This window comes from Diospyros lotus, chromosome 13, assembly GCF_014633365.1.
Source record: "Diospyros lotus cultivar Yz01 chromosome 13, ASM1463336v1, whole genome shotgun sequence".
In the NCBI taxonomy this organism is placed as follows: domain Eukaryota; kingdom Viridiplantae; phylum Streptophyta; class Magnoliopsida; order Ericales; family Ebenaceae; genus Diospyros; species Diospyros lotus.
This window is the reverse complement of record NC_068350.1, coordinates 24,105,751-24,130,933: the sequence shown is the minus strand read 5'-3', so window position 1 is coordinate 24,130,933 and position 25,183 is coordinate 24,105,751. Positions and strand designations below refer to the sequence as shown.

The following is a 25,183-nucleotide window of genomic DNA, read 5'->3' as shown; positions in this document are numbered from 1 at the left end:
TAATGATGTTAAGATAGTGAAGGACTTTCCAAAAGTTTTCCCGAACAATCTAAATGAAATTCCATCAGAACGGGAAGTAGAGTTCACTATTGACCTAGTTTCCAGTTTTGCACCAATTTCTAAAGCTCCTTATAGGAATTGGGTGTGTATTTATGCAGAGAGGTAAGGTAGTTGCTTATGCATCAAGGCAACTGAAGCCCTACGAGCAAAACTATCCTACACATGACCTAGAACTTGCAATAGTAGTACATGCATTAAAGATCTGGAGACACTATTTGTATGGGTAAATGCAATATCTATACCGACCATAGGAGTCTCATGTAAATCTTTACACAAAAAGAGTTAAATATGAGGAAAATGAGGTGGTTGGAATTGGTAAAGGATTATGACTGTAAAATCCACTACCACCCATGCAAAGCAAATGTGGTGGTTGACGCCTTAAGTAGAAAGAAAACGAGACAAGTAGCAGTTTTGACAACACAGAAACTTTTGTGGAAAGAATTTGAGAGGTTAAGCCTCGAGATGGTTGCTACACCATTTAGTTCTAATGCTCGAATGAAAGCACTCTCCATTCAACTGACCCTTCGTGATTGAATTAAAAGCCATCAAAAGAGAGACCAATCTTTTAAATATATCAAAACTGAGATTGACATAGAGAACTGGAATGACTTCACAATAGCCGACGATAACACGCTCTACTACTAAGGGCGCCTATGTGTGCCAAATTTTGAGGAACTAAGGCAAGAAATTCTAGAAGAAGCCCACTCCACTCCTTATTTTGTACATCCTGGAAGTACAAAGATGTATCGTGACCTAAATGTAGTGTTTTAGTGGAGGAATATGAAAGAGGACATAGCTAAATTTGTTGAGAAATGTTTGATATGTCAGCAAGTGAAAGCCGAACACCAACAACTATCAGGGTTGCTGCAATCGTTGGAGGTTCCAAAGTGGAAATGGGAACATGTGACGATGGATTTTGTTGTAGGTTTTCCAAAATCAATAATGGGACACGAGGCTATTTGGGTGATCGTGGATCGACTTACCAAATCAGCTCATTTCTTACCTATTCGGATGACATCTATAATGGACCAGTTTGCACGGCTATATGTTAAGGAAATAGTAAGACTGCATAGTGTTCCAGTTTCCATTATATCAGATAGGGACTCGAGGTTCATATCAAACTTTTGGAAGAGCTTACACAAAGCCATGGGAACCAAATTGAGTTTTAGTATAGCTTTTCATCCTCAGACAAATGGACAATCTGAAAGAACAATTCAAACTTTAAAGAATTTGCTTCGTATTTGTGTCCTAAAATTTGGTGGGTCACTACAAGAAAAGTAGTTTTTAATGGCCACTTTTAGCGGCGGCCATAAACTGTTTGTTACTAAAAAGGCATGTTTAGTGGCGGCAAAAAAAATTGGCCACTAAAGGTGCACTACTGTGATAGTCGATCATGGCGGCCACTAAAAGTTTTAGGTGTTAATCATGTTTATTTTGTGAGGGACAAAATTGATGGTCACTAAAAGTAGATTATTTGTGACGGCCATGTGTGGCAGCCACTAAAAGTAAATTATTTGTGATGGCCATAAGCAGCGGCCACTAAAAGTGGATTATTTGTGACGGCTGAACATGGTGGTCACAAAAACAAGCAAGCTTATTTGTGAGGGTCAGTATGGGTGGCCACCAAAAGTACATTATTAGTGACGCCACGGGTGGCGGCCACTAAAAATGGAGTATTTGTGGCGGCCACTCAAAGTTTTAGGTGTTGATCATGTTTATTTTGTGAGGGGCGGCATTGATAGTCACTAAAAGTAGATTATTTGTGACGGCTATATATGGCAGTCACTAAAAGTGGATTATTTGTGACGACCATGTGTGGCAGTCACTAAAAGTGGATTATTTGTGACGACCGAACAAGACGGTCACAAAAAGCTTGGGGATATGGAAGACACTCAAACAAACTTATTTGTGACGACCGCAAATGGCGGCCACTAAAGGTTCATTATTTGTGACGGACAGAATTGGTGATCACTAAAGGTGTATTATCTGTGATGACTAGAAATGGCCGCCACTAAATGTGGCAGCCAATAAAGGTGGATTATTTATGACAACCGAACATGGCCGCCACTAAAAGCTTTTGCCATAACTTTAATTTTAGTATACTTATTTGTGATAGCTAGCTTTGACAATCACTAAAAGTGAATTATTAGTACAGAAAAGTATAATAATATAAAATATAATTAATAATTAATAAGAAATATTTTTATTTTTAATAACATTCTTCTTTCGATATTCTTAAAAAATATATATTTTTATTTTAATATACTTCTATAATTAATTATTAATAATATACTTATTCTGAAAAAGTATATTTTTATATTCTTAAATTATAAAATATCAAATATAATTAATAATTAAAAACAAAGTATGTTTTTATTTCAATATACTTTTATTTCATTCTTCTTTAATATTCTTAAAAAATATATTTTTTACTACTAAAAAATTTACAAGAAAAAGAAAAAGATATTTTGTTTTTTTTTCTTTTCCTATAAAATATAAACAAAAGTTTAAAAAAAAGTTAAAAAAAATCTAAAATTTTAAAAAATAGAAAAATATATTTTGATTATTTTTTTCTTTCAAAATATAAACAAAAGTTAAAAAATAAAATTTAAAAATAACTTTAAAAATTTAAAATTATTTATAAAACTTTAAAAATAAAAAATAGATATTTTTATATTATCCATTCATCTTCCTCCCTCATCTCTCCCGCCTCCTTCATTTTCCTCCATCTCCCTCTGTCTTCTTCTCTCCCGCCTCATTCACTCCCCATCGCCTCTGCCACTTGACTGTCGCGCGCAATATCTCCTTGTCCGGCTTTGGCTCCTACTCTGTTTCCTTCACCGTAGCACCTTGCCTCCGTCTCTTTCGCTGCAACATCTTGCCTCCAAACGAAGTGAGTTCATCATTTTAGATCTATATATTTTAGTTTCAGAAATCATATTTTTTATATAGAGTAAAACCTAATTTGTCATCTAATTGTTGGAGAAAATTAATGTGTTAGAGCTCAAGTGATAGGATGGCCGCTGGTGAGATCGTTCAAGAAGACCGCGATGAAAACAAGCAAGTACGTGAAGGTGGCCGTGGATGAAGCTCCGTATCTGAGAAAGCTTGACTTGGAGACATACAACAGCTACCAGCAGCTGATGAGTGTTGTAAACGACGTGTTTGGCGTCTTCAGCATCTGTGTGTAGACAGTAGTTCACATCTTTCTGTGTTCATTATGATTTTTGATCTGTTTGTCCATTATTTGTGGTTCTGCAGGGGTAATTAATTTGGTCTTTCTAGTTTCTGCCTTTGTTCAGGTAACGAGATGAAGCTTCTGGAAACGGATCAGAGTATGTAGCTACATACGAGGACAAGGACGGTGACTGGATGCTTGTAGGAGATGTACCATGGAAGGGAGTTTACCCATTTGCTCCTCCCCGTCTAAATAAAAAGTGCTATTATTTAAGTACTTAATGTTAACATTAATTATGCAGAGTAAAATTGATGTGTGATTTTGTGCACAATTAATTCGGGCAAGTGTACCCTAGTCAAATCTGCATATAGTGATGAAAAGATGTCGATCCCACGAGAACTAGATCACAATACCAAAACAATTTTAATTTAACCTAAGTTGAACTAATTAATTAATCGGATAAATAAAAAGAAGAATAAATAGAAAACTGAATTCTTAGGGAGAAAGATTAATTAATAAATGCACTAGGGTTTAGATTTCATTTAATCTAGGTTATGTAATTATCTATTCAACCCGATTCAAAACCACAAATACCCTTACTATAACACCCCCTCTCTTAGAACTGCCCGAGAAGAGGTGCTACTGGGAATAATAAAATAAACTGACTGATAACTGAATTCTGGTACCAATACTATATATATCAATTAACTGTAATAAGACTTTGAGTCAACAAAAACTGAAATCATAATTGCATCTAAGGGAAATTCCCTAAACTGGAAAATAAAATGAATCTAAACTGATCAAGCACTAACTAATAAACTAACAACTCCCAAACATCTTTGGTCTTGAGCGGCTCCACGTACACACACTACTGGACACTGCTGCTAGGCCCCATATCTGGTACTCCCCCACTAGGACCTGGAATGGTGAAGAGTACAAGGTGAGCTACAAAGCTCAGCAAGTAATAAACTGGAAAGAATAACTGAAGCTGAATCGAAGAATATCGATACTGATAAAAATACTTACTGAACTTGTACTGAGAGATATAATAATCACTGGATGGCATTTATAAGATGTAATGCACATAAGCTGTAAGCTAAATGCAGGTATGCAACTTTGGCCCATAGGCCCACATAACTATAACACATACCTGACTGATCTGTGTCCTGCAAACATAAAAACTGTAAGCACATACTTTGGGCAACATGCCCCTAGCTCCCTGGTTGACATCAGGCGAGCAACTCATAACTGAGATATAATTGTACTGATACTAGTGGGATCCCCGCGGACAAGCCGCTTGGCGCGCATAATGCAATGCTGGCACACGATATGTAGTGCTCAACATAAGTCATGCTCAATGCTCATACAATGTGTATGCACATAATCTCACAAAATAATGTTGATCATGTTATAATGAACTGCTAAACATGGTATATGATTTTTACTAGAAATATTGAGATTCAAATATTCTGAAATTTCTAAGTATAGGCTCGGCATATTGGATTTTATCATATCTTGGCATAAAAATTCAATATTTGAACAATTGAATATTCATATTAAATTTAAGACTTGAATCAAGAGTTTATTGGAAGCTATTTGGATGTCATTTGATACTATTTGGATGATTGAGAAAGTCTAAGGAGGTAATTTGAATGAAAAAGTAGCCCATTCGAATGAAAAAAAGATTTCAGCAAGCTCATTCGAATGGCAGAAAACTCATTCGAATGACAGAGACTCATTCGAATGACATAAGGCTCATTCAAATGATAGATGATATTCAAAGGCTATTCAGATCTGATCTGGGACTCATTCGAATGACTCTCAAATTCATTCGAATGAATTTTGAAAATTTTCAACATTTGAACTGGCAAAACTCGACTCATTCGAATGCAACAGTAACTTTATTCGAATCAATTTGAAGATCATTCGAATGACAAGAAGGCTCATTCGAATGCTAAGCTATACAAAGCAACAACTTACTCACATCTTCAAGGGCTCATTCGAATGACAACAAGGCTCATTTGAATGACAGTCTAAAAACCTCAAAAATTCATACGAATGATACGATATCTCAGGACTCATTCGAATGACAAGGAACTCATTCGAATGACTGATACATTATAAGGTAAAAACATTACGATAACACTGAAACTTACTCGGATGCTTTGAAACTCATTCGAATGACACAAGACTTATTCGAATGACTGGAATCTTATCAGATATAAAGCTTACGATAACAGAGATCATAACTTGAATCAAAACTTAGCTTCACTACACCATTCCAAAAGAAATCTTGGGAGAACAATCTCAATTGATATATAAACAACTTGAGAGATGATTTACTGATCATAACTAATGTAAACATTGCAAGGAACATGCATGAACTGGCTAGTACTCACTGTACGCATGTAAATACATATATAAACATGCACTGAACTGATATAACTCACTGTATATACATGCACTGGAACTGATTCAATTCTGGAAATCTGATATCAAACTAAATCAAGACCTGTAAGAAAGAATTACAGGGGAAGGATACTTGCCTTATGACCTTCTTGATCGACTTAATGATCTCACGAGAGCCCCCTATGCAAAACTTGAACTCACTGATTGCTTCTTGGCTCTCTGTTCTTGCGGCGTGAAGAACATATGGCTTATGAAACTATATATACACTGATCTAAGAAGCCCTAACGCCATAACTCATTCTCCTATTATAACTAGGAGTCTTTCAATCCGAATCCTCCTCACGGCTGGGTTAATTAATCCCTTAAACGAAATAACTTATTTAATAATTAAATGCTAATATCAAATCCTTAAATGACCAACACGTCCTTGCATTTAATCTTCTCAATAATTAAATATAATTAAATGCTATTTTCTCAATTAAATCTCTAAATTGCCACATTAACAATTAATTGGCAAAAATTCTCCAAACAAAACTAATTAAGAAATTCAATAATTTCTAAATAAAAATCTAAACCCTCTAATGGGTCGTTACACTTACAGTATTTTATAATTATTTGCATGTGATGGTGGATTTCCCTCAATTAATTAATAAGCTCTCTCAAGTCATATTAATCCTTTATTAATTCAATTTCATTGTCAGATTTCTGAGCAGATATCAACGAAATAAATAAGCATTAAGTTCTTTGGAAACCTCTAATCTTGGAAGGGGATTTGACTCACTAAGCTTTCTCGATTCCCACACATGAGCTAATCATCTTTCGATCTCATAGTCAAACATGTGATTTATATTGCCTATGGATCTAATTTATAACAATCCTTTAGTCAGTCATGCATAAATCATTAAATCATTAAAAGGTGGCCAATCTTTTAAAGCATTAAACGCAACAATATAAATTCCTCACGCAAATAATAATCGAGTTTTGAATTGAACCAAACAAATACTCACATAATTCCAGAATTAAAATCCATCCAAACCCTAGTTAAAATAAATTAACTAGACATTATTAACATAAAAATAAAAACAGAAAATTGAAGAAATAGAGAAGAAACTTCCTGCCTAGATCTAAAACAGATCTGGGTCAGCGTGTGTGTGCGTGGCTTCTTGCGCCGCCCGCTTCCAATCTGCCGCTTCCTCTTTTCTTTCATTGTGCGCGGCTTCAATCTTCATTTTGATGTGCGCCGCAGGAGCCCTCCTTCTGATTTAATCTCCAAAATCTCTTGACTACGCCGCGTCTAGAAGCCCTCTTAATTCCTCCCTGTGCGCTGCTTCCAAGCCTTCTCCAATTCCATTCAATCGTGTGCGCGGCCAGCCCTCCTTCTTTTCAATTTCTCACTGTGCCGCAGAAAGTCCCCTCTTCAATTCCCTTCCTCAAACATATTATTATATATATATATGTGGCGCATGGAGCCCTAAGGCATTTCCCACGCCACTGCCACCAGTAACATATATATATATATAATAGTTATTTTATTATAATATTATATATATAAATAATATAAGATAAAATAATATATATATATATTATATATAAATAATATAAGATAAAATAAAGATAAAATAATATATATAATATATATATAAATAATATATGATATTTTATATATCATATATATATATTATTTTATCTTATATTATTTATATATATAATATTTAATATAATAACTTTAATTATATTATAATATTAATTATATAAAATATTTATTTATTTATTTTAAAATTAATTTTATAATATATATATATTTTTTTTCCTTTTTAGCCCAAATCTTCAAATTAATTTCTTTTGCTGAGTTCCTACAAAAAGAGATTGAAATAATATAAAATCCATATAAATATACATTTATGTAGAAAAATTAACACAAGATTAAAATAAAAAATAGATAAAAATATATATATAATCGAGGCCTATCAAATATCCCCACACTTAAGCTTTTGCTTGTCCTCAAGCAAAGCAAAGAAAGAATTACAAAATGAACATTTCATTTTCATGTTAGGCCAAAATCAAGAATCCAATAACATATCAATGTATAATTAATCTCGAAATTGGTTACCATCCATATTATCAAATCAACTCTAAATCCAAAGCATTAATTGAAAGAATTAATCATACAAAATCATCACTTTTGATGCCATGCATACTTCAAAATTAATTTATGAAATCTTGCAACTAACACAATTGAATCATGCAATAGCCTTCTTGCAATCACTTCTCTCCACTACTACAAACATAAGGAGTAACAGGGATGATATTTTTTTTTTTTGAATCAATCTTTTCTAAGCATTACTTGGCTTTTGACGCGAATGTCGACATTTTGTGATGAAGACACCTGGTTATTCTCCTAAATAATTGCTTAGAATGCATTTGCATACTCATATTTTGAACTACTGTTTGATGTGAAGGATGATGCAGGAGCACACTGTCAACCCCCAATTACTATTAAGCAACTCAAAACATAGGAGTAGATAAATAGCAATAACATCTTCTTCTTTTTTTTTTTTTTTCTTTTGTTTTGCTCTTTTTTTTTCTTTTTTTTTTTCATCATCCCATTTTACTTCAACTCTGTTTAGGCCTAGTTTCAAGAAATAATCACAATATTATTCTCACATAATCAATCATGCATAATCACAAAATTCCATGAATTTTGTCAAGAAGCATATATTTCAACAATCATAATAATCTGGCATAATCAATTAATTTTCCTTAACACTGTTAAATCTAGAATCAATAATCAAATAGAACAATTCTCAATTTTGAATTAACTATGCATTGAACCAAAGTTAATATAGGAAACATGAAATCGGCCTAAACATGAAAATAAAACATTTTTTTTCTAAAGAAAATCATCATTCATGCACATTATATATTTCTTCTTTCTTTTTCTTTTTCTTTCAAAAAAATTGAGAATTATTGAATTTCCCACCCCCACACTTAAATTAAACATTGTCTCCAATGTTTAAAAATAAAAAAAGAGGAAACGAAAAGCAATACTCCCCTGATGTGGACCTTCTTAAAATGCTTGAAGATTGTTGGCCTTATTCTTTTGAAGAAGATGGGCTGGATTTCTGGATTCAACAAGTCCTACAACGAAGAAAAAAAATTGAAATAAGAAATCAATCCAAGAATATTCTAAAAATTAAGAAAAATAAAAAGAAAAAAATAAATAATATTTCGAATGGGTTGCCTCCCATCAAGCGTTTCTTTATAGTCATTAGCTTGACTATATCTCATTCTTTAAGGATCCTTCAAGTGAATGGTGGATTTGGAGAAATATATATGTCCACCATTGACATAGGGCTTCAATCGTTGCCCATTAACTTTGAAAGTTCCCTTAGTTTCATGAGAGACTTCAATTGCACCATAAGGGAAAACTTGAGTTACTGTGTATGGACCACTCCATCTTGACCTTAGCTTGCCTGGAAAAAGCTTCAATCTAGAATTATAGAGAAGAACCTTCTCTCCAACTTTGAACTCCTTCTTTTTAATGTGAGCATCATGCCATGCCTTGGTTCTTTATTTATAAAGCCTAGAATTTTCATAAGCTTCATGCCGCCATTCTTCAAGCTCATTCAATGTCATCTTTCATTGTGCACCTGCGGCTTGCAAATCAAAGTTAAGCAATTTGATAGCCCAATATGCTTTATGCTCTAATTCAACAGGAAGGTGACAAGTCTTACCAAAAACTAGTCGATAAGGAGACATTCCAATAGGTGTTTTGAAAGCTGTCCTGTAAGCCCAAAGTGCATCATCTAATTTTAATGACCAATCCTTTCTGATAGAATTGAGCTGATGTGGTATCCACCAAGAGGGGGTGAATTGGTATATAAAAAAAATTTCTTTTTGGAAAGTGAAAATATTTTTGTGTAAAGAGGAATAATTATGTGGTCTTATTGATGATTACATAAAATCAAAAGTGCAACGATGCAAGCTTAAAAGAGAAAGTATAAAGAGCAGTGAAGACACAGATTTATAGTGGTTCAGCTTTTCAAGCTTAATCCACTACCTTAGTTATCCACTAAGGATTTTAAAACCAATATCACTATCAACCCCCTACTCAATATGAGCAGGTCCTCTAGTCCTTGACTAGGCAATGTACAACCTCCCAATTTAATGGGCCCTCTAGCTACTGCTAGGAAGAAATACAAACAATGAAGTAGAGAATCTAAGAGTACAACTCTTAGTTACAATTTTCTCTCTTTAAATAAATAAACGAGGCTTAAAAGTAATAGAACAGTGTATATCAAAGCCTCTTAAATGAGAGTACAGAGAGAAAAAAGATGAAATTCAATGTAACAGTGAATGCACGATCGTTCAAGATATTCAATGGTTTTTCAGCAGCCTTTAATGCATCTTCAACCACCTATTTATAGTTGATGGTGGATATGTTTGAATTTTGGATCGTTGTGGGTGGTTGGCGAGCATTTAATGCACCAAAAACTAGCCGTTATAAGATCTGTGAAACACAATAGTCGACAGAGAAAATGATTAGTCGACTATTTTTACAAGTAAAATTAAGAATAGTCGGCAGACATATACTGATAGTCGACTATTTCTAATACAAAAATCCAATAGTCGACAGACATACTTGAATAGTCGACATATGCTGAAATGTGAAAAAATTTTTGAATTTCATGAACAAAAATAGTCGACAGATATGAAGGCATAGTCGACTATCCTTACTCGATAGTCAACAGATGTTAAAATAGTCGACAGATGCTTGAATAGTCGACAGAACAATCAAAATAGTCGACTATTTCAAAGCATAGTCAACAGAATGAACCTGATAGTCGACTATCCTTTTGAAAATCTTGAATTTTCAATACATCCTTATTCGATTTTTTAAAGACTTATTTTGATTATCTTGAAAGCAAGTTGAGATTATCAAAAGTATGATTTGAAACAAATTATTCTTAACAAGCAAGTTGAGATTATCAAAAGTATAATTTGAAACAAATCATTCTTACATCCATACTCAATATTTCATATCTTGCTTTAAGACTTATATACTAAAAAATACATTTTCTCATTCATATAATCCACATAGTAGAAATTGATTTTCATATAGTCATTATCAAAACTATTTTATTACTAAGAGTGAAATATCAATCTCCCATTTTTTGATGATGACAAAACAAATATGAAAAATGTGAAAATCAATTTACTCATTTTATCTCCCCCTTTTTGTCAATATAAAAAAAAATAAGAATACTCCCCCTTTTTGAAACACACTGAGGCTCCCCGTTGAACCAAGCTGCACATAGATAATTCAACCAGATCATTCAGCCCTATTTAAACATTCATTAACAAGAGTGAAATGTCAATACTAAAACATTCATTCATAGAGTGATAGTTGAGTTCAACAAAACATATAACAAAAGCTACTGGTAAATCTGCCAAAACAAGCATACATAAGGTAAAAATAAAGTGAAATGTATGATGAGGGCATCATCTAAACATCTGGAGAGATGGATGAAGGAGAAGACTGGGCGGATGAAGGAGAGTCAACTGGTGGAATGGATGGAGATGCAGCAGGTGGAGGAAACTGAGAGGAGAACATCTGAATAAGGTACCCCATCTGAGAAGATAGATCTTCTTGCTGCTGATAAAGACTCTGTAGATCTAGTCTGACTTCTTCTCTAAATTCTTGTAGACTGGCTTCAACTCTTGATAGGTCTAATTTAAGATCTGCCATTCCTTGAACCACTAAGTCTTCATGAGATGATGATGGTCCTTCTGATCTTCTTTTCTTGCTAGGCCTTTCAAGTTTGTCTGCTTTAACCCATTTAAGAAAGCACTCTTAACATCCATTTGATATAATTTGAAGTTTTTGAAACAAGCAAATGCTAACAACATTCTTATGGCTTCCAACCTAGCAACAAGGGCATAAGTTTCATCATAATCTATACCTTCTTCTTGACTATAACCTTGAGCCACTAACCTTGCTTTGTTTCTAGTTACAACTCCATTTTCATCCATCTTATTTCTAAATACCCATTTTGTGCCTATAATAGGATAATCCTTTGGTCTTGGCACTAGTTTCCAAACTTCGCTTCTTTCAAATTGATTTAGTTCTTCTTGCATGGCAATAATCCAATTGTCATCTTCTAAAGCTTCTTTGATATTTTTGGGTTCAACTTGAGATAGGAAGGCAACACATTGGCATTCATTCCTAATGGAAGATCTAGTTCTAATGCCTTTGGATGGATCTCCTAAGATTTCATTCATTTTGACATATTTCCTTTCTCTTGGAAATGTTGGTTCTTTTTCAAATTGATGTTCTTGATCTTCTTCAAATGAAACGTTTTCTTGAGCATTAGACTCATTTTGTCTTATAGAAAGTTTTTCAAAATTTTGAGTTACATTATTTTCACCATCTTCTCTAGGTTTTGGAATCTCAAGGCTTATATCATCAACTATAACTTGGATTGTTTCCTCTACCACTAGGGTTCTTTTGTTGAATACCCTATAACCTTTACTTTGAGATGAATAACCTAAGAATATACCTTCATCACTTTTAGCATCAAATTTACCTAGAGATTCTTTTCCATTATTGAGAATATAGAAAGTACTACCAAACACATGAAAATGACTTATGTTGGGTTTTCTTCCTTTAAATAATTCATATGGAGTCTTTTTTAATAAAGGTCTCATTGAAACTCTATTTAAAATATGGCAGACAGTATGCACAGCTTCTGCCCAAAAGTACTTAGGAAGGTTTTTATCACAAAGCATTGTTCTAGCCATTTCTTGTAAAGATCTATTCTTTCTTTCTACTACACCATTTTGTTGAGGAGTTCTAGCACAAGAAAAGTTATGATCTATTCCATTTTCTTCACAAAACAGTTTGAATGATTCATTTTCAAATTCTCCTCCATGATCACTTCTAATTTTTGAAATACAAAAGCCTTTTTCTCTTTGAATTCTTTTACTAAATATTTCAAATGACTTAAATGTTTCATTTTTAGATGTAAGAAAAATTACCCATGTGAATCTAGAATAATCATCTACTATAACTAAAACATATTGTTTACCTCCTAAGCTTAGAGTCCTCATTGGACCAAATAAGTCTAAGTGAAGTAGTGTTAGAGGTCTAGATGTTGATACTTCATTTATTGGTTTGAATGATATACTGATTTGTTTGTCTTTCATGCAAGTGCCACAAATGTGATCTCTTTCAAATTTAAGCTTAGGCAATCCAATAACAAGATCATGTTTCACTAACTTGTTTATTAGGTTCATACTAGCATGCCCTAACCTATTATGCCACAGCCAAGAATATTGAGATGAATTTGCAACTAAACAGTTTTCCATTTTGGGAGATTCTAGGAATGTGAGATAGATGTTTCCTACTCTATTTCCTTTTAATTTTATTTCTTTTGACTTAGAGCACACAACTTTACAAGAGTTAGAATCAAAACAAACTTCATAGTTTAAATCACTCAGTTGACTAATACTAATCAAATTATGTTTAAGACCATCAACAAGAAACACATTCTCTAAAGTAATATTTTCAAAAGAAATAGAACCCATACCTATAATCTTACCTTGAGAATTGTCACCATAGAAAACCTTACCTCCTTCCTTGAGAACAATGTTGATGAGAAGATCTTGATCTCCTGTCATGTGCCTTGAGCAACCACTATCAAGGAACCACTTGCTCCTTGGATCATTTGAAACCAATGTAGCCTACACAAGAAATCATTCACGTTGTTCCCTTTGGTATCCACATCTTCTTGGATCCATTCTTGTTAGAAGATACTACATCTTTAGGAACCCAAACTTGTTTGAATTTTTGAGGAAAATTTCGTATGAAACATTTGTTAATTGAGTGACCATTTTTTTCCACAGTAGTGACAGGTAATACCTCTTTTTGAAAACTTTGGTTTGAAAAATGATTTTCTTTGAATAAATTTTTGGTTTGCTGCTTTAACAAACACTGTTTTACTAGAGCTTGCTTGGAATGGATCAAATCCAATTCCTTGTTTATTTCCAAAGTTTCTTTGAGCTCCAAGTATCATTTCTAGTTTATTTTTACCTTCAACCAACTTTTCTAACGATTCCTTCATGTCTTTGTTTTCTTTTAAAAGATTTTCCTTTTCAGCACTTAAACTGTTTCTTTCATTTTCTAACAGTTCTATTTTAACATTCAGATTATTTAGCTCATTTTCTAAGGAATTTAATTCTCTTTTTAAATCAATATTTTTCTCATTCATATGCTCACATTCACATAGCAAGTCATTAAATGCATCATGAAGTTCTTCAAAAGTAAAGTCAGAGGATAGATTAGGATGCTGAGAATTTACCTCATCCTCAATATTGGCCATAAAGCAAATGTTGGCAACTTCATCATCTTGAGACTCATCACTTGATGAGAGATCTTCTTCACCCCATGCAGCTAGAGCCTTTTTCTTCATTTTCCTTTCCTTGCGATCCATTTTTTTCAGTTAGGGGCAGTCACTTCTAATGTGACCTAGCTTCTTACATTCAAAACATCGAAGCTCATTAGATGGATTAGACTCTTTTTGATCTTTTTCTTTCCGAAATGTCTTCCTTTGATTAAACCTACCTTTCTTCATAAATTTCTTAAATTTCCTAGCTAATAGAGCAAAATCATCATCTTCATTGTCCTGAGAGTCTTTTTCTTCTTTTTCCACTTTAAAGGCTACATTCTTATCTTTCTTTGGTTCAGCATTATCACTTCGTTTCATCATGATTTCATGAGTCATTAGTGATCCTAGTAGATTATCAAATGCAAGTTTGTCTAAATCTTTTGCCTCAGTAATAGCAGTGACTTTAGGATCCCATGATCTAGGTAAGCTTCTTAAAATCTTCCTAACTTTTTCACCATTTGTAAAAGTTTTTCCTAGAGACTCTAAAGTTGAAACAATATCATTAAATCTGGTGTACATGTCTTTAATAGATTCATTTTCTTTCATAGAAAATAATTCATAGTCATGAATAAGAATATTTATTTTTGTTTCTTTTACCTGGTTTGTACCCTCATGAGTTACCTCCAGTTTATCCCAAATTTCCTTTGCTGTTTTGCATGTTGATATTCAGTTGAATTCCTCTGGGCATAGTGCACAAATCAATGTGTTCATTGCTTTTGCATTTGTCTCCATACTCATTCTCTCTTCAGCTGTCCATTTGTCCATCTTTTCCATGTCAGCCAAGGTGACTCCTTTCTTAATAGCTTGCATAAGACTTGAGTCTTGCATAAGATAGATATTCATTCTAGCTTTCCAGTAATTGTAGTTAGTACCATCAAAATAAGGTGGACGAGAAGTACTCTGTCCTTCATGATGAGAGGAGCTAGAAAAGTATGCCATTATGTGGATCTTGACCCTAGGTTGTTAGACCTAATTGAAAATAATGGGAACCACGCTCTGATACCAATTGATAGAATTGAGCTGATGTGGTATCCACCAAGAGGGGGGGGTGAATTGGTATATAAAAAAAATTTCTTTTTGGAAAGTGAAAATATTTTTGTGTAAAGAGGAATAATTATGTGGTCGTATTGATGATTACACAAAGTCAAAAGTGCAACGATGCAAGCTTAAAAGAGAAAGTGTAAAGAGCAGTGAAGACACAAATTTATAGTGGTTTAGCCTTCCAAGCTTAATCTACTACCTTAGTTATCCACTAAGGATTTTAAAACCAATATCACTATCAACCCCCTACTCAATATGAGCAGGTCCTCTAGTCCTTGACTAGGCAATGTACAACCTCCCAATTTAATGGGCCCTCTAGCTACTGCTAGGAAGAAATACAAACAATGAAGTAGAGAATCTAAGAGTACAACTCTTAGTTACAATTTTCTCTCTTTAAATAAATAAACGAGACTTAAAAGTAATAGAACAGTATATATCAAAGCCTCTCAAATGAGAGTACAGAGAGAAAAAAGATGAAATTCGATGTAACAGTGAAGGCACAATCGTTCAAGATATTCAATGGTTTTTCAGCAGCCTTTAATGCATCTTCAACCACCTATTTATAGTTGATGGTGGGTATGTTTGAATTTTGGACCGTTGTGGGTGGTTGGCGAGCATTTAATGCACCAAAAACTAGCCGTTATAAAATCTGTGAAACACAATAGTCGACAGAGAAAAGGATTAGTCGACTATTTTTACAAGTAAAATTAAGAATAGTCGGCAAACATATAGTGATAGTCGACTATTTCTAATACAAAAATCCAATAGTCGACAGACATACTTGAATAGTCGACAGATGCTGAAATGTGAAGAAATTTTTGAATTTCATGAACAAAAATAGTCGACAGATATGAAGGCATAGTCGACTATCCTTACTTGATAGTCGACAGATGTTAAAATAGTCGACAGATGCTTGAATAGTCGACAGAACAATCAAAATAGTTGACTATTTCAAAGCATAGTCAACAGAATGAACCTGATAGTCGACTATCCTTTTGAAAATCTTGAATTTTCAATACATCCTTATTCGATTCTTTAAAGACTCATTTTGATTATCTTGAAAGCAAGTTGAGATTATCAAAAGTATGATTTGAAACAAATTATTCTTAACAAGTAAGTTGAGATTATCAAAAGTATAATTTGAAACAAATCATTCTTACATCCATACTCAATATTTCATATCTTGCTTTAAGACTTATATACTAAAAAATGCATTTTCTCATTCATATAATCCACATAGTAGAAATTGATTTTCATATAGTCATTATCAAAACTATTTTATTACTAAGAGTGAAATATCACTTTCTAGACAAGCTCACAGTCTTTTCCAAAATATTTTTCAATTCCCTATTTGAAATTTCCACTTGTCCACTAGTTTGAGGATGATAGGGGGTAGCCATCTTATGAGTAACACCATATTTAGCCAATAAATTTTCAAATTGTTTATTGCAAAAATGTGTACCTCCATCACTAATGATAGCTCTAGGAGTACCAAATCTAGTAAAAATATTTTTCTTCAAAAATTTTATGACAACCCTTGCATCATTAGTGCGACATGCACTAGCTTCCACCCATTTACTCACATAATCAACGGCAACAAGTATATACTCATTTTTGAAAGGTTTGGGAAAAGGACCCATGAAATCAATGCCCCAAACATCAAAAATATCACAAATAAGAATATTGTTGAGGGTCATTTCATTTTTCCTTGAGATATTACCTGTCCGCTGGCATCGTTCACCAGCACTTACATAAGCATAAGCATCCTTGAATAAGGTAGGCCAATAAAAGCCTCTTTGCAAAACCTTAGCTGCTGTCTTAGAAGGTCCATGATGTCCACCCACTTCTTTGTCATGACAAAAACTGAGTATGCTATGCATTTCCTCCTGTGGTACTTATCTCCTCACCATGCCATCTCCACAAATCTTGTATAGGTATGGTTCCTCCCAAAGATAGTACCTTACATCTGATAAAAACTTTTTCTTTTGATGAAATGACATGTTAGGGGGCAACTCATTACCTACAAGAAAATTAGCAAAATCAGCATACCAAGGTTCATCATTATCACGCACAAAGCATAATTTTTCATCAGGGAATTCATTATGCAAAGATTCTTTAGCCATGCTTTCCACATGCTCCCCATCTAGTCTTGACAAGTGATCAGCCACCAAGTTTTCAATGCCTTTTTTATCCTTAATTTCTAGGTCAAATTCTTGTAGTAATAAAATCCATCTTAACAACCTAGGTTTAACATCTTTTTTAGCAAGTAAATACTTTAATGCAGAATGGTCAGTATAGACAATTACTTTAGACAATATCAAATAAGGTTTAAATTTTTCAATAGCAAACATTACAACAAGTAGTTCCTTTTCAGTTGTTGAATAATTTTTCTGTGCATCATTCATAGTTCTACTTGCATAATAAATGGTATGAAATTTCTTGTCTATTCTTTGTCCTAAAACTGCACCTAGAGTATCATCACTCGTATCACACATGATCTCAAAAGGCAAATTCCACATGGGGGCTGAAACAATAGGAGCTTGGATCAATTTCTCTTTCAAACAATTAAATGCATGTATACAATCATCAGTGATTTGAAAAGGCACATCTTTTACTGGAAGATTAGTTAAAGGCTTGGCAATTTTAGAGAAGTCCTTAATAAATCTCCTGTAAAAACCTGCATGTCCCAAAAAACCTTTAACTTCTTTTACGGATTTAGGAACAGGAAGTTTTTCAATTAATTCAATTTTGGCTCGATCCACTTCAATGCCTTTAGATGACACTTTGTGGCCCAAAACAATCCCTTCTCTAACCATAAAATGACACTTTTCCCAATTAAGAACAAGGTTAGATTCCTCACATCTTTTGAGCACCAAAGACAAATTATGCAAGCATGCATCAAATGAAGATCCAAAAACAGAGAAATCATCCATAAAAATTTCCATAAAATCATCAATGAAGTCTGAAAAGAGAGAGATCATGCACCTTTGAAATGTTGTAGGAGCATTACACAAACCAAATGGCATTCTCCTAAATGCAAATGTTCCATATGGGCATGTAAAAGTAGTTTTCTCTTGGTCTTCAGGAGGGATAGGAATTTGGTGATAACCAGAATAACCATCGAGAAAACAATAAAATTCTTGACCCGCAAGTTTTTCAATCATTTGATCTATGAATGGAAGGGGAAAGTGATCTTTTCTAGTAACATCATTTAATTTCCTATAATCAACACACACCCTCCATCCCGTTACTGTTCTTGTGGGAATTAATTCATTATTTTCATTTTTCACCACAGTGATCCCACCCTTTTTAGGCACAACTTGCACAGGACTTACCCAAGAAGAATCAGAGATAGGAAAGATAATACCTGAATTAAGCCATTTTATCACCTCTTTCTTTACTACCTCTTGCATATTAGGATTTAACCTTCTTTGGGATTGCACCATAGGCTTGAATCCTTCTTCCATCAAGATTTTGTGCATGCAAATTGATGGACTTATTCCATGAATATCAGCAATGCTCCATCCAAATGCCTTTTTTGTGCTCCATAAGCACCCTCATCAACTTTTCTTCCTCAAGACCTATCAAAGAAGAAGAAATAATCACAGGTAAGCTAGATGAATCCCCCAGATAAACATATTTTAAATGAGAAGGAAGAGGTTTAAGTTTAAGAATAGGAGGCTTCTCAATTGATGGTCTGGCTTTCAAAGAAGAGGAAGAGGAAACATCCAAAGGTAGAAATTTGTGTCTTTTGGATGGATTGAATTTTTGTTTTTCTCCCAAATAGCCCACAGCCTCCTTGTGTTGTTCATCTAAAATTTGATCCTTCACATCAAAAGAGTTAGCAATGCAATTTTCTATGGGGTCATCTAACCTTAATGCATGAAATTTCCTATCCAACAAATCATCAATGCAATCTATCCTTAAGACTTCATTTTCATTTCCATTTGAATGTTTCATAGCCTTAAACACATCAAACACAACTTCTTCATCATTAATTCTAAGGCTAAGTTTTCCTTGTTGGACATCAATTAAAGCTCTCCCGGTGGCGAGAAAAGGTCTCCCTAAAATTAAGGGCATATCATGATCTTCTTCCATGTCTAGAACAATAAAGTCAACAAAAAAAAATAAATTTATCTACTTTTACCAAAACATCCTCCACTACTCCCCTTGGATATTTGATACTTCTATCAGCCAATTGAAGAGAAACAGTGGTGGGTGTTGGTTCTTTTAATCCAAGTTTCCTGAAAACAGAAAAGGGCATCAAATTAATACTTGCACCGAGGTCACATAAAGCCTTATCAAAATTAATTCCACTAATAGTGCAAGGAATAGAAAAGCTCCCTGGATCCTTAAGTTTTGGAGGCAATTTATTTTGTAGAATTGCAGAACATTCTTCATTAAGTTTCACCATCTCAAATTCCTCCAACTTTCTTTTGTTTGCAATTATGTCTTTCAAAAATTTGGCATAACTTGGCATCTATGATATAGCATCAAGAAGAGGGATGTTAATATGCAATTTTTTAAACACCTCTAAAAATTTAGCAAATTGTTTATCCAAGTTAGCCTTCAAAAATCTTTTAGGAAAAGGAAGAGGAGGTTTGTAAGATTTTAAATTAAGTGAAGAAGAACTCCATTTTTTCTCTGTTGATAAATCACGATCCTCTTCTTTGGCTTCCAGCTCTTGGTTTTCTTCATCTTTTGTACGCTCTTCATCTTTTTCTTTACTTTCAAGTTCTTTTCCACTTCGCAAAGTGATGGCTTTTATATGCTCCCTTGGATTCTTCTCAGTATTGCTAGGCAAGCCTCCTTGTGGTCTTTCTGAAATTGCTTGGGCAAGCTGTCCAATTTGAGTTTCCAAGCTTTGCATTCTTGCTTCTGTACTATTTATAAATTTTGCCATCATATCTTCCAAATTTGGCTTCTTCTCCTGTGGAATTTGATGTTGTTGTTGTTGAAAGCTGGGGGGGCACTCTTTGTTGATTATTACTCCAAGAAAGATTAGGATGGCTCCTCCATCCTGGATTGTAAGTGTTGGAGTAGGGATTAAAATTTGACCTGTTGCCACCATAAGAAATAAAATTAGCTTGTTCAGAAGAACCAGAAGAAAAAGGATTTCCTACTTGACAATCTACACTAGCATGTCCCCCTCGCCCACAAAGCTCACAAGAAAGAAAATGGGGGGAAGAAGAAGAAGAAGCATTCATAGCTGAAACCTCTAAATTACCCAAATTCTTATTTAATTCAGCAATTTGAACAGATAAAGCAGTGATAAAATCAATATTATAAATTCCAACTCCCTTTTTATTTGCTCTTTCATTGTCCCATTGATAACTGTTGGCTGCCATCTCTTCCAAAAGTTCATATGCTTCCTCGGGAGTTTTCCTCATAAGGGTATCACCTGCAGTTGCATCTAACATCGAACGAGAAGATTGATTAATGCCACTATAAAAAGTTTGCACTTGCATCCAAACAGGTAGACCATGGTGAGGACATTTTCTAAGCATTTCTTTAAATCTCTCCCACGACTCATATAAGGATTCATTACCAAATTGTGAAAAAGTTGTTATGTCATTCCTTAATTTAGCCGTTTTAGAAGGTGGAAAATATTTAGATAAAAACTTTTGTGCCAAATCATTCCATGTAGTAATAGAACCTGCTGGAAGAGAATTAAGCCATTCTTTTGCTCTATCTTTCAAGGAAAAGGGAAACAATTTAAGTCGAACTGCATCCTCACTAACTCCATTATGCCTAAAAGTATCACATATTTCAAGAAAATTAGCAATATGAGAGTTAGGATCATCATTAGGGCCAGAAAATTGTACACTCATCTGGATCATCTGAATAATTGCAGGCTTGATCTCGAAGTTGTTTGCTTGTACATTGGGCCTCCTAATACTTGATGTAGTGCCATCCAGAGTAGGTGTAGTATATGAGCTCAATGTCCTTGGATTAGTTTGGGTTGCTTGTTCTTGCTCCATCTTGTTCTTTTTCTCCTTCTTTTGCTTTTTCAAAGTGTTTTCAATTTCTTGATCAATGGGTATCAGTTCTCCACCATTACTCCGTGTCATGCACCATGAAACCTACAAAGAAAAAGAAAAATATTAAAAATTAAAAATAAAATTTCTAAAAGATGAAAAAAATAAATAATAATAATAATAATAATAATAATAATAATAATAATAAATAAAATTAAATTAAAATTGCAAAACCTAAAAGAAAAAAAAAACAAAGTTCAATCTAAGGCTAACTTATGTAGTTTTGATATGCAATAAACTAGTCCCCGACAACGGCGTCAAAAACTTGATGTGTGATTTTGTGCATAATTAATTCGGGCAAGTGTACCCTAGTCAAATCTGCATATAGTGATGAAAAGATGTCGATCCCACGAGGACTAGATCACAATACCAAAACAATTTTAATTTAACCTAAGTTGAACTAATTAATTAATCGGATAAATAAAAAGAAGAATAAATAGAAAACTGAATTCTTTGGGAGAAAGATTAATTAATAAATGCACTAGGGTTTAGATTTCATTTAATCTAGGTTATGTAATTATCTATTCAACCCGATTCAAAACCACAAATACCCTTACTGTATTTTATAATTATTTGCATGTGATGGTGGATTTCCCTCAATTAATTAATAAGCTATCTCAAGTCATATTAATCATTTATTAATTCAATTTCACTGTCAGATTTCTGAGCAGATATCAACGAAATAAATAAGCATTAAGTTATTTGGAAACCTCTAATCTTGGAAGGGGATTTGACTCACTAAGCTTCCTCGATTCCCACACATGAGCTAATCATCTTTCGATCTCATAGTCAAACATGTGATTTATATTGCCTATGGATCTAATTTATAACAATCCTTTAGTCAGTCATGCATAAATCATTAAATCATTAAAAGGTGGCCAATCTTTTAAAACATTAAACGCAACAATATAAATTCCTCACGCAAATAATAATCGAGTTTTGAATTGAACCAAACAAATACTCACATAATTCCAGAATTAAAATCCATCCAAATCCTAGTTAAAATAAATTAATTAGACATTATTAACATAAAAATAAAAACAGAAAATTGAAGAAACAGAGAAGAAACTTCCTGCCCAGATCTAAAACAGATCTGGGTCGGCGTGTGTGTGCGTGGCTTCTTGCGCCGCCCGCTTCCAATCTGCCGCTTCCTCTTTTCCTTCACTGTCCGCGGCTTCAATTTGATGTGCGCCGCAAGAGCCCTCCTTTTGATTTAATCTCCAAAATCTCTTGACTACGCCGCGTCTAGAAGCCCTCTTAATTCCTCCCTGTGCGCTGCTTCCAAGCCTTCTCCAATTCCATTCAATTGTGTGCGCGGCCAGCCCTCCTCCTTTTCAATTTCTCACTGTGCCGCAGAAAGTCCCCTCTTTAATTCCCTTCCTCAAACATATTATTATATATATATATGTGGCGCATGGAGCCCTAAGGCATTTCCCACGCCACTGCCACCATTAACATATATATATATAATAGTTATTTTATTATAATATTATATATATAAATAATATAAGATAAAATAATATATATATGAATATTATAGTTTAATATATAATAAAATATATATAATATTTAATATACTATTAAATATAATAACTTTAATTATATTATAATATTAATTATATAAAATATTTATTTATTTATTTTAAAATTAATTTTATAATATATATATTTTTTTTTTCCTTTTACGCCCAAATCTTTAAATTAATTTCCTTTGCCGAGTTCCTACAAAAAGAGATTGAAATAATATAAAATCCATATAAATACACATTTATGTAGGAAAATTAACACAAGGTTAAGATAAAAAATAGATAAAAATATATATATAATTGAGCCCTATCAAAAATCATAGGTATTAAAATAATATTTTTTAGGTCGATTAAATTGCTTGAATCCTCAATTAGTTATTATATATATTAATTTTTAATTAAAAAAACTTGAATGTGTATAAATTAAAAATACAAAATCATTTGAAAAGGAATTTTTATTTATGTAATTAAGTTTTGAATTGAATGAGCTTATGTATTTATTTATTCTTTTTTTTTTTTGTGATTGACAGAATGTTTGTTGAATCGTGCAAACGTCTCAGGTTGATGAAGACCATGGAGGCAACTGGGTCAGGTAAACCCTAATATTAATGAACATTTATATATTATATATAAATTAAGAACCATCAAAAATCAAGATTAATATACAAGAATAACATTTATGTGAATAATATTAATATAATATTATTTTATATATAATTAGTTATAAATTTAAAATATTGGTTATTGGATATACAGGGGCAAAGATGTCTCCAAATCCAAAATGCTCAAGCTGCAGTTACTGAAGAATGCTTAAATGCTTGGGAGAGTTGCATCATTAGTGTATGAATGAATGTACGTACAGACAAAGAGGCTGTTGCTTTGTTCCCTTCATAGATGTCTTTTTTTTATGACAATGTGAATGGAAATTGCTAGATGTCTTTTTTTTATGACAATGTAAATATAAAGTGCTAGTCAATTATTAATTGACTAGAGTTGTTTGCTTAATTGTCATTAAATTTTAAATTAGTGTTCTATAGTTTCTTGATGATTAAAATGATGTTTATTTTAGATGTAATGTATTAAGTTAATAGGGTTTAAAATATAGAAAAATAAGCTAAAAATCACTTTTTGTGGCGGCCAACAAAAAGTGGTCACTAAAAATGTTCATTTTGTGGTGACCAAACCTATCATTAAAATCTTATCATTTGTGACAACCAGTAAACCCGTCACAAAAAATTCATTATTTGTGATAACGGTGACCCTCACAAAAGAAAATTAACAGTGACAGTCACTAGTGGCCATCATTGAAGAGTGATTACTTGTGACGATCATGACCATCACAAAAAATGACATTAGTGGTGGAGGACCGTGGTTCTCACTAAATTTTTTTTTGTAACAATCACACTCGATCACCACTAAAGGAGTATTTTTAGTGACGACCAGCCAATAATCATCACTAATACTATTTGTGACAGACTTTTTAGTGACAGCTTGTGGCGGCCAATTTGGCGGCCACTAAAACTTTTAGTGACGAGTTTTTATGCTTTTAGTGACGGTCCTGGCAGCCACTAAAAGTCAAAATTCTTGTAGTGGGTATTGGGAGAAGCATTTACCATTAATTGAATTCGCATATAACAATAGTTACCATACATCTATTAGCATGGCACCATATAGGGCATTGTATGGAAGGAAGTGTAGATCACCTATTCATTGGAATGAAATTGGTGAGCGAAAGATTTTGGGTCCAGAGATTGTGGAACAAGCAGTACAAGCCATTAAAAAGATCAAGGATAGTTTGAAGAAGGCTTAAGATAGATAGAAAAGCTATGCCAATAAAAGAAGAATGGATTTGGAATTCACCATCGGTGATAAGGTATTCTTAAAAGTTACACCCATAAAAAGAGTCTTATGGTTTGGGAAGAAAGGAAAGCTCAGACCTTGGTATGTAGGCTCGTTTAAGATCTTAAAGCGGGTTGGGAACGTTGCTTATCAGCTAGCCTTGCCACCAGAACTTTCAACAATACGTGATGTTTTCTAAGTATCAATGCTAAAAAAGTATGTCCCTGACCCAGCCCACATAGTAAAACGTCAACCATTGGACATCCAACATGACCTAAAATATGAAGAGGCACTAATATGTTTTATAACTCAGAAAGTACCTAAACTTTTGCAATAAAGAGGAATCGTTGGTCAAGGTATTATGGTAACATCATTCAGTCGAAGAAGCAACTTGGGAACGCGAGGACGAGATGCGATCCAAATATCCCCAAATGTTTTATCGCGAGAAGCAAGATAAATTTTTGAGGATAATAATTCTTTAGGAGGGTCAATTGTGATACCCGAACCCATCGTTAGGGACAAAAATGAAAAGTTTAGATAGTCCAGATTTTAGTCCTCCCATGACACACAAATTTCTAGAATATTTTTGAGGATTCTTTGAATTTTATGGATATAAATAAATTAAGTTCTCTAGATATGACATGA

The 25,183-nt window shown here is 33.4% G+C and overlaps 1 non-coding gene and 1 pseudogene across 1 annotated transcript; both read left to right on the top strand.

Annotated features, from left to right (window-relative positions):
• The first annotated feature begins 840 nt into the window (after positions 1-840).
• On the top strand, positions 841-23,523 carry LOC127788133 (auxin-responsive protein IAA1-like; annotated as a pseudogene).
• On the top strand, positions 20,614-20,720 carry LOC127789368 (small nucleolar RNA R71). Its single transcript, XR_008020545.1, has one exon. It is a non-coding gene; the product is annotated as a small nucleolar RNA R71 (small nucleolar RNA).
• Positions 23,524-25,183: the final 1,660 nt, after the last annotated feature.